We start from the raw sequence: 17,141 nt of genomic DNA on the forward strand, positions 1-17,141 counted from the left end.
CCTGAGGATTACTTAGTTTAGAAAGCCCACAATGCACTAAACAATTCCTATAAAATGTCCTAGCTGGGGAGTTAGCTATGTGATAAGGATTCCCATATATGGGAGTGTGACTAAGCTCTGAGAGAAAATATGGCAGAGACGGCTGGCTAAAAATCTGGGATAATTCCCTGAGAAGGAAAAAAAAAGAAGGAAGGATAACAAAACCCGCGGTGCACAGGAAATGCCTGGCTCACAGAAGGGTGAGCACGTTTGTGTGGGAAAACGCACAATCTGGCCAGCGCCAGTTCCCAGTGGAAAGATGTCTTCAAAATGCTCTCTCCCCATTTGCACCCTTTCAGATGCCTAAGAGCCTCTTCGGGGACTTTTAAAAAAGACCCTGGCCCTTCAGGCCAGGACACTTTGAACAGCCTTTCTCACAGGCTTAGCTCTGTGTTCCTTGCAAACTGCTAAATCCCTCAACCTCTAAATTTTGTTTTGAAGTCATAAATTTCTCTCCAGGCGTCTTGGTTTTCAGAAACCAGCACAGCATGTTTCATTTGTGAATAACTGGAAGAAAGCAGATTTACTGACAAATTTTTTTTAAAAAAAGATTTTTTAGCTTTCATTGGCTTTTAATTTTACATAAAGGTATGCCCCCTCTGCCAGATGTAGGAAAGTGCGATGGAATTAGAGTAGCTTAATCCTCAGAATTGCACTGGTTTTCTAGTCTAAAAATATCTCGACCGGCTAAAATGTTGGGCTGAATTAACAAAATATAAATGAGGAGAAAGGAATGTAATATCCCTCACTTAGCTTCAAAAATTCAGCTGCATGAGTACATTTAGGGGTTTATCTACTAGTAAGTCTACTGGTCCCGGCCCGGTTTCCCCACAGACAGGCCGCTGGGGGTGGGTTCAGGGGGGCCTAGATCACAGCCCCAGCCCTGCCCCTTGCATATATGTATGTTTGGGGCAGGTCACTTCACTGAACCTCAGGGTTCTCACTGGAAAAGTGAGAAAAAACAAGAAATCTTTCCCCAGAGATGGGTAAAGAATAAATGAGATGACAAACGTGAAGCATTGATCACTAAGTTCTCACCAAATAAACACCTGTTGTTATTAGGTCATCTGTCTCTGCATGGGCACCACTTTGGAGGACAAACTGATCAGTGGGTTCCACTCAGCTTTTGGTATTTCTGCTCTAAAACAAATCTGTAACGGTCAATACATTGAAAATGTTAAAGCCAAAAATGAGTTTCTTTGGAATAACTTAATGCACACAATCTGAAGAACCTTGAAACCATTCACAGGGTTTCAATAATCAACTACATATATTTATTTATTTATTTTTATTTTTACTTTGCGGTACGCAGGCCTCTCACTGTTGTGGCCTCTCTCGTTGTGGAGCACAGGCTCCGGACGTGCAGGCCCAGTGGCCATGGCTCACGGGCCCAGCCACTCCACGGCATGTGGGATCCTCCCAGACCGGGGCAGATCCCAGACCGGGGCATGAACTCGTGTCCCCTGCATCGGTAGGTGGACTCTCAACCACTGCGCCACCAGGGAAGCCCTGTTTGTTTGCTCTTTAATTCTTCTAAGTCTTTGTTAAACATTTCTTGCATCTTCTAGATCTTTGCCTACAGTCTTTTTCCGAGGTCCTGGATCATCTTCACTATCATTATTCTGAATTCTTTTTCTGGAAGGTTGCCTATCTCCACTTCATTTAGTTGTTTTTCTGAGGTTTTATCTTGTTCCTTCATCTGGTACATAGCCCTCTGCCTTTTCATCTTGTCTATCTTTCTGTGACTGTGGTTTTTGTTCCACAGGCTGCAGGATTGTAGTTCTTCTTGCTTCTGCTGTCTGCCCTCTGGTGGATGAGGCTATCTAAGAGGCTTGTGCAAATTTCCTGATGGGAGGGACTGGTGGTGGGTAGAGCTGTTGCTCTGATGGGCAGAGCTCAGTAAAACTTTAATCCACTTGACTACTGATGGGTGGGGCTGTGTTCCCTCCCTGTTGCTTGTTTGGCCCGAGGCAACCCAACACTGTAGCCACCTGGCCTCTTTGGTGGGGCTAATGGCAGACTCTGGGAGGGCTCACGCCAAGGAGTACTTCCTGGAACTTCTGCTGCCAGTGTCCTTGTCCTCACAGTGAGCCACAGCCACACCCTGCCTCTGCAGGAGACCGTCCAACATTAGCAGGTAGGTCTGGTTCAGTCTCCTATGGGCTCACTGCTCCTTCTCCTGGGTTCCGATGCGCACACTACTTTGTGTGTGCCCTCCAAGAGTGGAGTCTCTGTTTCCCCCAGTCCTGTCAAAGTCCTGCAATCAAATCCCACTAGCCTTCAAAGTCTGATTCTCTAGGAATTCCTCCTCCCCTTGCTGGACCCCCAGGTTGGGAAGCCTGACATTGGGCTCAGAACCTTCACTCCAGTGGGTGGACTTCTGTGGTATAAGTGTTCTCCAGTCTGTGAGTCACCTACCCAGAAGTTATGGGATTTGATTTTACTGTGATTGCACCCCTCCTACCGTCTCATTGTGGCTTCTCCTTTGTCTTTGGATGTGGGGTATCTCTTTCGGTGAGTTTCAATGTCCTGTTGATGATTGTCCTGCAGCTAGTTGTGATTCTGGTGTTCTCACAAGAGGGAGTGAGAGCACGTCCTTCTACTTCGCCATCTTGGTTCAGGGCCTATACTCGGGTCCCTGCTTAATCACATCTACAAAGTCTTTTTTTTTTTTTTTTTGCCATTTAAGGTGATATTCACAGGTTCCAGGGATTGGGACATAGATATCTTTGGGGATGGGGCATTATTTAGCTTTCCACAAGTGGTAAACCTAATATTAATTATATCTATGAACCAGTAAGCTAACAAAATGAAAAACTCAGAGAGGTGCCTATAAGAACACCCACCTCTGTCCCTGAGCCCCCCATACTCCATGGTCAATTGTGATTCTTTTATAATAACAATGATGATAAAACATTTATCAAGAACCTGCCACGTGCCTGGTCCTGTTGTAAGCTCCCATGCATTGCCCCCCAAGGATCCTCACAACTACCCAATGAAGTAGGACCATCATATTTCTACATTTTACACATGTGGAAATGGAGAAGGCTAAATCCATGTTAGGAGAGAAGCAGAACCAGGGTTCAAAACTGGGGGCGTTCAGCTCCCAAGACCCTGTCTCTGGTTCACTGGGAGTGCACCCAACCCCCTGGAAAGGAACATCTCACGGGCAGGAGCATGTGCTGCTGCTGCAGGTGCCCAGAGAAACCACTGGCTGCAAAACTGGCTTGTGGACTCCAGCTCCAGGAGCTCCATGTTGCCCTAAAATACTGTACTGAGAGTGTCCCTTTAAATTTTAATGATAGCATAGCTATTCAGAAGGTCATTTTAAGTTTACATGAGCATTCAGGTGAACCTTACCTTTCTGAAGGTGAACGTAGCAGATCTCACTAATCACTCCCTTTGATTCTGGATCCTAGGATCCCGGGAATAGCTATTGATGAGCACAGGCGCTAACTGAGCCCATGGGGGTTAACGATGTTCACAGAACTGAGGGTTGCAGAAGCTGCGGATTCTTTTATATTTTATTTTCGTGGTGCAGGAGCAAGAGGGACCGGGAAAATGCCTGTTATTAGGATAACCGGTGATATAAGCCAGACTTTCTGGTCAAATGGATTAAATGACCTATAAAATGATTTTTCTGAGCCAACGGTCCACTCAGTGCCCTGGAACACACCATCTCCCAGCCTGTGCTCACACTGCTCTTCCTGTCTCAATTCCCGCCTCCTTTCTGGTCATCCATCATCACATATTGAACACTTAGTATATGCAGGGCATTGTGCGAGGTGCTGCCCATATGAAGGCAATTAAACAGGAGTCCTCCCAACAGTGGAATCTAGAATTAGGTAATGAAAAAAAAGTAGTCAGTTTATTCCAACTCTCTTAAACTGGTTAGAGGTATTCACTCATTTACTCATTCATTCAACAAATATTTATTGGGCATCTTCTTTGTGCCAGGCATGAAGGAAGTAAAAAATAAAAAGGTATCTAACCCAGCCTGAGAGAGAGGGAGCTAATGCTTCTAGGAGTTACAGACTTTGTTTAAGCTGAAAGATGGATGGGAATTATCTAGATCCAGTTAGAAGAGGGTTTTCCAGGCAGTGGAGATCTGTAAAGTGGGGTGTGAGGGGACCAAGTAAGGAGTGGCAATGGATAAGGGTGAGGAGCTAGGGCCAGAACGTGGAGCGGCTTGAAGGCTATGTAAAGACTTCCAGACTTTATCCCAAGGCGGAAAAGGAGCTCTTAAAATTTTTTTATTTACATTACAAAAAGCACACAGGCTCTGTACAATACACACGAAGAGAAGTAAAAAGAGTACATTGTATATCTTCTACTACAACTTGACGGTGCAAGAGTTACTGCCTTTTAAGTATATAATGTATCTAAAAAGAAGGAAAACAATAATTTTTTTAAGAAATTAATGCAGATTGTATCAATGTCAATCTCTTGATTGTGGTACTGTACGAAAATTACCCAAGATATTACCATTGGAAGAAATCAAGTGAAGGGTATTATTATTACTATTATTATTTCTCACAACAGTATGTGAATCTACAAAGATCTCAGAACAAACGTTTTTTTTAAATGCACCACACACAAAAATAAAGGCAAAGACATCTTCACGGGAAGGAGAATATTGATATAGTAAAACAACACAATGGAACCCACTGATAGCTTCTGAAAACCAATGGAAGCAATTCATCCTATGGAGCTTTAGAGGTGACTAAAGGTTCAGCAGTGGGTCTGTAATCCGCATTTTCATTGCAAAAAAATCCTGGGAGTGATCAGAGCACTGATACAGGAAGGAAAAATGGAATGGCTCAAAGAGCAATGGAATGTTACTAAGAGGAGTAAGATTGTGTGGTTGGGGAAAGAGGTGGCTGCTGGACTATGATTCCTAAGTGGGTTTAGATGTGCCCAATGCCCAGCTTACTAGCAAATAAATTTATGTTCTTTCATTGGCTATTGTAGGATACAGTGCTCACCAGTGGCTTCCTCTCCTGCAGGAACTTCCAGTGATGTTTCTAGCAATGTTCCTTGGATACATATGGACACATGATATAAACCGCATAACAAAATAAGCACAAATATGGAGTAGGACATGCTCAGGTCCTAATATTCAATTCATAAGACAAAACATCCTATCACAAACAAGTCAGAGCTTACCAGCCTCTGGAAAGGTTTTTAACAGTGGGAGTGATATAATCAAACTTGTCATTTAGAAGATCCCTCTGGCAGCGGTACAGACTACCTATTGGAGGGGGTGAAGATTCAATGGAGAAACAGTAAGGACTTCCACTCAAGGGACAGGGGCAATGGAGAGGAGATAGATTCCAGAATTATTAAGGAAGCAAAAATCTCTATCTCAACCATAAGAAATCCCCAGTAGAGCTTGGCCCTTGAATCTGCTGGGGTCAAATTTGGCTGTAAAACAGAAAACTCAAAATAACAATTGTTTAAACAAGATAGATGTTTATTTCTCTTATAAAAAGAAGTCCAGAGACATCAGTCCAGATGTGGTCTGGCGGCTCCAGCGTCACTGGGGAGTCAGGTTCCTCCTGTTCTTCTGATCTACCTTGAAAGTACATAGCTTCTGTCTTTAAAGTTACCTTTGGTCCGAGATGGCTGCCAGAGCCCATCTAACTGGTCCACATCACTGGTAGTGGAAAGGAAGAAGGGAGAAAGCTGAGCCATCAACTTCTGCAAAGGCTTCTCCAGATCTCCACACATATTGATGTTTATATCTCACTGGCCAAAACCAATGGCTATACCTACTAATGAGGATGACAGGAAAGTAATATATTCTAGCCCTGCTATCATTACCAGAATATCTGGAATGATATTTGATGGATACTTAGGAGTCTCTGTCATAGCCATCAATCAAGTGAGACACAGAGAAGGTGAGAATATCCTAGCCCTCCAGGGGATGAGTCACGGAGTTTGGTGGACACTGTGATGTGCCAGCCAGGTCTCCTTCCATGAAGGACTTTTGCCTCAGCTGCAGAGAGCGTTGTCAACAGAGAGCTTTCATCTGTCAGCCCCTTCTGAGAGCCTCCGCACCCAAGGAGCCTAGACAGCTTATGTTCAGTGACCTTCAATACAGGAATATAAGATGGACATCTTCATCCAACTGAGGACAACTCAGAAGAACTATGCTAGCTCCAGCTCTTTCCTTGGAGTTGGCTAAGGCTACTGTCGGGTTACACTGTAGTTTGAATTTTCAAGCTGGAATCTAAACTCCACAAAAAAAAAACAAAGTTCCCTTCTCTCGTCACAAATTTCTCTCTTTTTTCCAGAAGTGACTCCTACTTCCTTGCCCTCCCTTCCACAGCACGGATGCCATGTTCACTCTTTAATAAACCTCCTGTGTGCCAACCTCCAACTCAGAGTCCACTTCTCAGGCCAGCCAGTGTGGCAAGGAGGGAGGGTGTATCTACCTGCAGTGTCAGAAACCCTGGAAGGAGGCGAAATGTTCACATTTACTGAAAGCAGCGTGGGCTAAGAAGATGGAGACATGCCGCTGTACGCACATGTCCTTTTTTCTGTCTCCTGCTTGCTTCTCATGGCTGTCAGTGCGCATGTCTATAGCATCCATTACATCGCTTCCCACGTGAAACTATCCATTCAGGTTTGGATAACCAGATCCTCAAACTTGTTAAAACTATGTGTAAAGAAAAGAAAATGGCTGTTGGGTGAGAGCTGGGTCTTCCTAGATGCAAAATGCCTGAGTGCCCACATGGTAGGACTTCCACTATCTCCAGCTACACTTATTAGAGCCTTTTGTAAAATTTTTATTTTTTGGTTTCTTTCTTGGTTCTTGGCTAGGTTCCAGATAGGTAAGATGGGACTCTAAATGCAATAAATAAGAGAGGGAAAAATTACTCTAACTTTGTGGCATTTTTGGTTCTAACTCAGAAGCCAATTTTCCTTACTCTGTCTGAAGCTTATAGAATTTAGCCTAAAACAGCCTGTCATCATAGACACCCCTTCCTCTGGCATTCCATCTGCCCATTTGTGAAAGCTGGTCCACACAAATGTTCACTCAGGATGAAAACAGACCACCTGGACACCCAGTTGTGTGTGAGGGGTGCTCATGACCTTGGAGGAAAATGTCCCAGAGGGGCCAGAACTGCATCATCACCCAGTTCTCAGGCAGGGAGTCCTACCCCCAAAACACTCCCTCCTCACCAGTGTGTACAGGGGGCCGGCAAACATTACACTGCACCCAAAACTTCATAGTCAGAAATGTTTTTTCATTTCCATGACTCAGAGCAAACGTTATTCATATAGTGCCTCTGAATACACCCACTTCTGGAAGAAAAGAGAAATTTGTGGCAAGAAAAGATAACTTTGCCATCATTTCTTCCCAGAGTTTAGATTCTGGGTTAGGAAGCATCAGCTGCTAGTGACACAAGCCTGTGTGCTATGTGGCTTTTGAGGTTTGCCTACTCACAGATCTCTCTGGCTCTTCCCACTTGTCTCTGTCAACAGTTGACACTGCGGTATTTATTTATCTGGATTTTTAAAAAGTGAACTTGTGATAGCACCTTTGCTCACAAAAGCACTTTTCAGGCAAGCAGTCCATAGCAGTTTCCTCCCAGTTTATTTTAGGGAAAAGTGCGAGAAGATCCTCTTCCTTTGAAAAACCCTAACTAAACTCACACAAGCCTGTAAATATATTTTCTCAGAGAATTTTATTCATCTTTGAATCTTCCAGGGTCTCACACCTGGAGTACAATAGACACTAAATGTTTGTTGAATGAATAAATGAATGAGTGAATGAAAGAAACAAATGATAATTACTGCGTGAATAAATGAATGTGAGCTCAAGAAGCTTACTGGTAGGAGGACAAAATTCGTTCCTGAAAGGTATAACACAGGAAAGAATGGATACTGTGAGAAGGTGGGAGGGAATGATCACATCAGGTGAGATGAGTGATGTTCAATCAGGCTGTATCTGGTAGAGTCGCCAGGAGGGCTTTACAAATCACAGAGCCCAACCTGTTAAATCAGAATCTTTCAGGGTGGACCCAGGCATTGGTGTTTTTTTAAAGCTCCTCAGGAGATACCAATGTTCAGCCAGAGTTGAGAGCCACTGGGACATGAGGATCAGAAAGAGATTCATAAAGGAAGTGGTTTTCTAAAACAACCTTTAAGGATGGATAGAGTTTTGACTTGTAGAAATGATCAGGAACTAGGGAAGATGTCCTGACCACCCTTCCCTCACAACCACAATTCCAGACTGTCTATCCTACCTAATCCAGACAGATGCTGGCAACTGGTAAGGGGGCGCCTGTGCAATTAAATGACTTTTTCCCCTCTGGGCCACCTAAGAGCCTGGCCACTAGTGTCTGAAGGACTCATGTGAGGGGCTGAACACTGAGGATCTTGGGGGAGCTGGCCTGAGGGACTGCCCACCCCAGGGCATGTCTGTATCCACTGGTATATTCCAACTCAAGAGCTGAAAAGGGAAGTTAGTGATTTCATCCTTGAGGTTGGGATCTCTTGAAAAGATGGGAAACCTAAAGTCTTCCTTCCTGTGGTGCCTTCACAGGGATCTGACAACCCACCGTTTGCTCCACTGGCAGCCCCTGCAACAGAGACCACAGGGCCTTCCACTACTCTCAGAAGTGATGCTGCAGAAGGCTCTTAGCAACTATACCCAAACCCCAAGGATTAAACAAAGAAAAATAATACATCAGAGAAGGACAACAGCTAGAGAGAGAGAAATAATAAGCAAAGCAATCAAAACATAAAAAAATAAAGACTTGTAAAATTTTAGAGCTACTGGAGGAGATCGTCTACAAACTATACAAAAAAATAACAGTAATAAGAGGTGCTGAGGAGATTTTTAAAACACCTTCAGAAGACAGCCTAGAATTTAAATAGGCAAATGTGATTTTCAAATTAAAACTAATTGAGTTAAGTAAAGAGTAGGATAGTCAGTGCTGAGACTCAATTCAGGGCCTAGAGGATCAAGTGGAAGAAACAATTCAAACCACAGAACTGATGGCTTCCATAGGGAAAACAGAAATTCCAGAAGGAGAAGGAGGAACAGCTGGAGAGACGCAACAAACATTGATGCAAGAAAATTTGGTACAGATGAGGGAAGATCAGTACCTGTCTTGCAAGTTTTCACCAAATTCTATACCCAGGTGTATCTTGGTCAATTTCCAAATTCCAAAGGTAAAGCAATAAATCTTTCAGGTTTACAGTCAAAAAGAATAAGAAAGGAGAATCATATTGGCACTCAACTCTGCTGCATTGAAAACTAGGACAGTAACATTTATGGACTTTTGAGAAAGAGGACTGCAACCTAGGATTCCTCTGCTGGCCAAGTTAGCCTTCATCTGTCAGCGAGAAAGAAAGATACTTGGGGCGTGCAAGAATTCAGAGAATATACTATTCCCACGCACTATCTGGGGAAAATACTAAAGAAAGGGCTCTAATTAAACAACAAATGAATCATAGCAGAGACCTCAAGATCAGGAAAAGAAGAATAAGTAAAAGGAAAGAGTTGTGAGCTATGATGCTTGCTATTTATATAAATATGTGTAATATCTAAATCCATAACAGTAGGTTGCCTGAGAACGTGTAATACAAATTCTAAATGAGGATTCTTGAAATAGGCAAGGAACATTCCAAGGAAATTCTAATAATAATAATAATCCAGAATGAAAAACTCCTTTGTTATCTCAGCAAAACCCAGAAGTGGGAGACAGATGAGGCAACAAAGCAAAAGCATTTATTATATCTCCTCTGGAGAGAGAAAGGTGAAGGAAGGAGGAAGATAAAGTCTTCTAAAAGAGAGTTAGTAAACATGACAGCGGAGTGAACTAAATAGAAAAGAACATCATATGAGACACTACTGAACAAATCCAAAGGCTTGTTCTTAAAAAGTTCACTGAAATTGATAAACCCTTCCCTAGTCTGTTTGAAGAAAAGTGAGAACAAAAAAATAAACAAGAACGCTCCCCAGACGTGAGAGCCCAGAGCCACCTGCCCGCCAGCATCTGCCCTGGGACTCAGGGGCTCAGGGATGGGCTGGGTCGGGATGCCCCACCCTTTCCCACACGTCCGTCCCCCCACATCCCAGATTTGTCTCAGCCAGATAGCCGACATGGATCAAAAGCTGCAGATGACATCAACGGTCTCAAGAGCATTGCTCTAATTAAGAATAATACAATAATTTTGGATGCCTAAAAAATAAATAAATAAATAAACAAGAACACCTGAAACACATAATGTTCTGTGTCAATTATACCTCAATTTAAAAAAATAGACAAAATTGGGAGTGAAAAAAGAGCCATCATCACAGATACAGAAGAGATTAAAATAATTATAAGAATTTATTATATGCTAATTCTATGACAATAAATTTGAAGATCTAGAGGAAATTACCAAAATTAATCCAAGTGAAAACCTGAATTTTCAGTGGGAGAGTGGGAGAGAAAAGAAAGGTTGTTAAATATCAACCATTAACAAGGGTATCAGGACAGATGGTTTAACAGCTCAGCTTTCTAATCTTCAAAGAATAGATAACATCAGTGTTAATTAATTTATTCTAGACCATGGAAAAAATTGAAAGCTTCTCCACTTATTTTATGAAGCAAGCATGATTTTAATGCTAGATAAAATATTAACAAATAGAATCTAGCCATGTGGCAAAAAAAATAATACACTGTAACTAAGCAGAGTTTATTCTAGGATTACAAAGCACAACATCAAGACATCTATCAACATATATTTTTTCATCAATAAATTAAAAGTGAAAAACCATACCCTATCAATAGTTCCTGAAAAGGCATTTGATAAAATTCAGCAGCCATCCATATTAAAGCTTTAAGGAAAATAAGAATGAAATGATAGCTGTTGTATATAATAAAGTCTCTTTATCAAAAACCAATAGCCAATATCATTCTCATTGGTCAAACACCAAAAGCACTTCAATTAAAATCAAATCCAGACAAAAATGCCCACTATTGCCACTGTAACTCAACATTTTCTTCAAGATTCAGAGATTAAAACAAATGTCATAAGGTAAGAAAATGAAGTGATTAGTACAAGCATGTGAAAGAAGAAATAAAGTATTGGAATATTTCTTTTTGCTCATGGTTTTATCTTTTCTTTTCAGATTTAAGCCTGCTATTAATGTTCCTGTTTAACACTGGCTTGGAGGTTTTTAGAAAATACAATAAGAACATAAAATTAAGTAACTGACATAAGTATTTGATAATATTTTCTTCCATTGACCACATGACTCCATTACTAGAAAACCCAGGAAACTCTAGTTTTAAAAAAACACTCAAATTAATGAAGAATTTGGTAAGGTGACAAATTTTACAGAAACGCATACAAAAATTAATCATTTCTCTATACTATAGCATGTTCACCTAAAAATAGAAATGAGAAAAATAATTAATTTTAGTGACAAAATCTATAAAATATTGAGGGATAAATATAAAAGAAACATAAGACTATGGAAAAAAACCTTATGTAAAAAACCAAAGCAAAATCTGAAGAAATTTTAACACCAATCAATTTGTTCAGAGGAGTTAATATCTTAACAAATTCCTTCTCCCCCCAAATATAAATGTCATACAATGCCAATTATAATCCCAGTAGTTTGTGGGTTGTTTTTTTTTTTTTTTTGGCTGGGGTTTTAATAGGAATTGCATTATATTTGTGTATCACTTTGGAGAGAATTAGTTATCTTTACTATGTTGAGTCTCTCAATCCACAGCCATGGTCCCCCTTTCATTTATTTAAATCTTTGATTTCTCTCCACAGCACCAGTAGATTTTTTGATTGTAAGTAAATTGGTTTTGAAGTATAGTGTACATACAGAAAAGTGCCAAACCGTAAGTGTGCCCATGTAACTAACATCCCCATAAAGAAATATAACATAACCAGCACTCCTTAAGTTCCCCATCCCGTCCCCTCCCAGTGTCCCCCAACACCAAGGAGAAACCACCTACTATCTTGACTTCTAATACCACAGACTTACTTTGCCTCCAACAGGTTTTGTTTTTTAATTGGATAAAATGTGCTTAGAACTTACACAGACAATAAATGTTCAGAAGGTAAGAAAAATAGGAAAAAGAATAACAATAAGAGACGTCTAACCTTATCAGTATCAGAGCACTCCAAAAAGCTATAGTAATTAAATCATTGTGTATTAGTACAGGAAGAGACCAACAGTAAGAGGTACAGAATAGGGGATGAAAAAAATCAATCCCGGTACATGTGAGCATTGAATACAAAGCTGATAATTCAAGACAGCAGGGAAAGAATAGATTATTTAATAAATGATACTAGCTCAACTTACTAGAACAAGTTGAATCCCATCTTATGCTATATACAAAAACAAATTTTAGACATATATAAGACTTGTTACATTTGTATAAAATAAAATAAATAGCTTAGAAGAAAATCTAGGTAAATACATGGGTTGGGGAATCTTCTTATCATAACAGGAAACCCAGAACCTCTGAAAGAAAGACATATTTGACTTAAATTGAAAATGCCACTAAGATAATACGTAAGTGATACATTTGGACGGAAAGAGTTTTACAGATGACAGATAAATGATAACAATACTATAAAAAGAGCTCCTACAAATTGCCCAATCAAAAAATGGGCAAAGACTATGAATAGATAATTCACAGAAAAGCAAATCCAAATTCTCAACAAACTTGAAAAGATGCTCAAGCTCACCAGTAGTCCACAAACTGCAAATTAAGTTTACGATGAAATATCACTTTACGACGATCTGAATGGAAAATATTAAAACAAGAGTGATAGCGACTGTTGCTAGTAGGGGTGTGGGTAAAGCACTCTCCACATTTTACTACTGAAAATATGATGTTTGGGCCTTTCTGAAAGCAATCTGGAAATATATAATAAATTTTAAAATACACATGCCCTTCAACCTTGGAATCTATTTGGTAGAAGCAAAAGCATCAGTACATAAAGATACAGGCTTAAGAATATTTACTGCTTCACTGTTCGTAGCGACAGAAATGTAAAACAAACAAAAAAATGTCTTTCAAGAGAAAGATAAATAATGGATAAATTATGAAAGAGTCTCATCATGAATTATTATGTAAGCCAAAACAATGTATTAGAACCATACCAGGTGACAGAGGGATTTCCACAAGGTATTTTTAAGTGAGAAATAGAATATGTACAAAATCCATGATCTAATTTTTCCAGAGAAAGCAATGAACTCCCCCAAACCCTACATATACAGAGATTTATCTATTTATCACCTATCATCTATCTGATATATAATCTATATATCTATGTGTATATAATCTTATGTCATTATATGAGATGGAGAAAGTTAAAAGGCTATTAGCACCTGGTCATCTGGGGTAAGGGACTGGGGGAGAGAGCGGGTGGGATGGATACTTGAGAAGACTGAGAAATGAGAAGTTGCAGGGAATGTATGGATGGGAGTGAGTAGTTCCACTTATCTGAAGGGTACTTCAAGAATTCTGGGTATACTCAAAGTTTGAACTCCAAAGCTGCTGGTGGGGGCCTTTCCTGGGGGATACTAAGGCCAGACCCTCCTTAGAGGACGTGGGTACAGGACATATCACAGAGAATGCCTCCTGTCCCTCCCAACATCTGACCCGGTGAAATCATGTCATGACAAATACCAAGGCCACTGTGAGGGACCCATAGTCTGGGATGTGCAGGACCTAATGCTGTGTTTAGGGTGAAGTGTTCCTGCAGGTCTCCTGCCAGGGGGCAATGGGGTAACCGTGGGATCACTGTATGTGTTTATGGAACCTAATAACCCCCAGGGACCTTATGGTCTACTTTGGGTAGATCAAAGTCCTACCAAATTCCACAACTCAAGTTATTAAGAACAAACCGCAAGAGATTTTCACTTACTTCTCTATAAAGAACATTAAGGGATCCAATTCCTATTCTGTATCGACCATCTTAAACTACCCTTTCTCAGGGTTTTACTTTGAGGTGATGAAAATGTTTCAGAAATAGATAGGTGGTGGTTCCACAACATGGTGAATGTAACTAAACGCCACTGAATTTTTCACTTTAAAGAGGATAATTTTATGTCATGTGAATTTCACCTCAATAAATTATTTAGAAAAAAAAATACCTCTTCTCTCCCAGCCTAAAACTTACTTTGTATCTTACTCTACCAAAAACGTTCCTGAAAGCCCAGTCCACAAACCCCTCCACTTCAGTTCCTTTTCTCTTCCCTCCTGTTTCTTGTAGTCCTGTCTGCACCCATCCCTCTATCCCATGTCTCAAAATCCCAGGAGGCAGGCTGGCAAACATGGAATTCCACATGTGGGTGAGGAAAGAGGGGAGCTGAGGGGGGAAAGACACATTTTCCTTTAACAGGTGGTGGGAATGGGCGAGCCGAAGGCTGGTATTACTCACTAGTAAGTTTTGCCTCTTTCACATATGGGAGCATAAGGTAATTTGGGTACCAGCCGCCCTCAGCAGCCTGTCTTCCCCCACGCTGTGAGTCGCTGCCCCCGCCTGTCACGACAGCTTGTTCTCAGCCCCCCCAAAGCCAAGGCCCTGTGACTGGGAGCCCCCATCTAAAGGTTACTTTTGGATGGAGAAGGGGAACCTCCCTCCTTTGGTGGGAGGGAGTCAGGGAGGGAGGGACGGATGGGAGAGCTCCACTGGGCAGCACGCAGTCTTGCAGAACAGGTGGTTTTGTTTATTTTTCTCCATTTCATTTACAAAATTGTACCCTTTCCTAAAACAGCCTCAGGACTCAAGCACAACAAGTACAGGCACAGTGAGATGGCACTTAATCAAAATACAGAAATTTAAGCAGCCATCATCACGATGGAGCAGCAGAAATCGCCGCCAAGTAAACATCCAAGCAGCCACTGCCATTTGACTGCTCAGCAACTGAGAGGACAGGACAGGAGACAGACAGGCATGTCCCAGCTCAGCCCCTCACCCTGTTCACCCAGGGCAGGGCCGGAAGGCAGGAACAGGCCAGTCCAGAGGGTCTGGGCCCCCAAGGCTCCAGAATGCACAACTCCAGCCCCTACCTCAAATGAAGTTGGGTTTCCCTGGGCTATTTTATGGGTTAACTATGGTTTTAGGGAATCAATCTGTTAATATTACTAATGCCAAAAAACAAAAAACAAAACACGTCTGAAAGTCATTATGGCACAGTAGAAAGAGCTTTCTACTCCATTAACTCCCACCCACCCCCTTTTTTTTTTTGAGCCAAATTAACTTAGGTTCAAATCCTGGCTCTGTCACTTACCAGCTGTGTTGAACTTGCACAAATCACGTAAATTCTCCAGGCTTCTGTTTGCTCATCTCTGGGGCAAGGTCAGAGTGATAGCACTGGTTTACTGGGAATCTCAGTTCACTGGGGTCATAAACATGAAACGGTTTATTTTTCCTGAAATTGCTCCCAAACTCTCAAACCCCCCATTTCTCACTGGGTAGCTGCTCCTTTAAGTAACAGATCAGCCCAATTCCATAGTGTTTCAGTCACCTTTTATCATTAGACGGTTATTTTCATTCCTTAAGATTCTGCCCTGTTCATTTAAAAATTTCAACCTTCTGTCCATTTCCAGTACTTTTCCTTCCCTCTTAAAACTGCAGAGTGCCAATGAAATTAGAGTTCTAGATAAATAACGTTTTCATCTAAGTACCGCTCATTTTGTTTGCTAAATCTGGCAACCCTCCACCTTCTCCCAAGCACAGGCTTTAGGGAAGTGGTTCCCAATTCAGGCTGCTCATTAAAAATTTCAATGCCTGGGTTCCGTTCCAGACCAGTTAAATCGGAATATCAGGGCATACCAAGAATTTTTTTTTCAAAGTTTCCCCGAGGGACTGGAACGTGCGCTCGCGGCTGACAGCAGCGCTTTGGAGGGGGGTCCGGCTTCTTCCCGTTCTAGCAACGCCTCCCGCTTCCCAGCATGCACTGCTGCGGCGTGGGGGGCGGAAGACGGAGAGGCCGGTCTCGTTTTACGAGACTGTCGGTGGTAAGCTCGTAACCCTCTCAGCTGGTCACAACAGCGCCTCCACTTGACACCGACGGGCCCTTTGTTCCCAGTGTACGGGCAGGCATCCAAATGCGGGCTCTCGTGGTACGTGCTCTGGAGAGCTCCGTGAGGGACTTCCTTCTGCCTGCTCCCTGGTGTGAAGACGAGGCTTCAGCTTGCCCCCAATTCAGCCCTCTGCCGGAAGTAACCCCACCCCGGCCCCGACAGCTTCCTGCTGCTGAGAGCCCCCTCCTGCCCCAGGCGCCCTTCCAAGGCGGGGGGGTACTGGCAAGATAGCTTAAACCACACTGCCTCCTACAGGCCAAGGTGACCTACAGGGCTCGTCTCAGCAAGCCGGCGCTTCGCACCTGTTGTTCTCAGGTAAGGGTCCAATTCCAGCACCTCCCTCTGCACCCACAACCATGTTACCCTCATAATAACTCATGTTTGTTGAGATTTTCTGGGTGCCTGGCACTGTGCTCAGCTATTTATCTCCTTTAATCCTCGAAAACAGGGTGGGGAGATAGGATTCATTTCCCCACTTTTCCGATAAGAAATTGTGGCTAAGACAGTTTAAGTAATTTGCCGAAGGTCATACAGCTAATAAGAATCAGAGTTCACATTTGACTCCAAAACCTTGCCTTTACCGCTATAATTTATAATAGTCCTACTGTAATGTAATTTATGAAACTTATCTTGGTTTCTGGTACACAGCAGCCGCTCAATAAATATTAGTTCTCTTCCTAGATAACCTCATACTGGAAATCTATCATCAAGTACAGTTATATAACGTTCAGTCCAAGTTACTTGGAAACAATGTCAAGCTGTTTCATCATCCCCATCTATTAATCTATTAACTAATTCACTCTTTTAAAACATATACTATGTGTCAGGTTCGGTGCTAGTACCAAGATAGAGAACAAGAAAAATTTAGTATTAGTTTCTCTTGTCTGCTGCTACAAATGACCACAAACTCAGTCACTTAACAGAAATTTATTATTTCACAGTTCTGGAAGCTGGAAGGCTGAAATCAAGATGTTGGCAGGGCCACACTCCCTCTGAAGATTCTAGGGGAACATCTCCTTGCCTCTTGCAGTTTAT

The 17,141-nt window shown here is 41.9% G+C and overlaps 1 long non-coding RNA gene across 1 annotated transcript; it reads right to left on the reverse strand.

Moving 5' to 3' along the window:
• Positions 1–4,271: 4,271 nt before the first annotated feature.
• Positions 4,272–16,257, reverse strand: LOC132413155 (uncharacterized). Its single transcript, XR_009516619.1, has 3 exons — positions 15,856–16,257; positions 15,311–15,418; positions 4,272–5,695 (listed from the first exon to the last, which is right to left on the reverse strand). It is a non-coding gene; the product is annotated as an uncharacterized lncRNA (long non-coding RNA).
• Positions 16,258–17,141: the final 884 nt, after the last annotated feature.

The sequence above is a fragment of the Delphinus delphis genome, chromosome 17 (genome assembly GCF_949987515.2).
Source record: "Delphinus delphis chromosome 17, mDelDel1.2, whole genome shotgun sequence".
Classification (NCBI taxonomy): domain Eukaryota; kingdom Metazoa; phylum Chordata; class Mammalia; order Artiodactyla; family Delphinidae; genus Delphinus; species Delphinus delphis.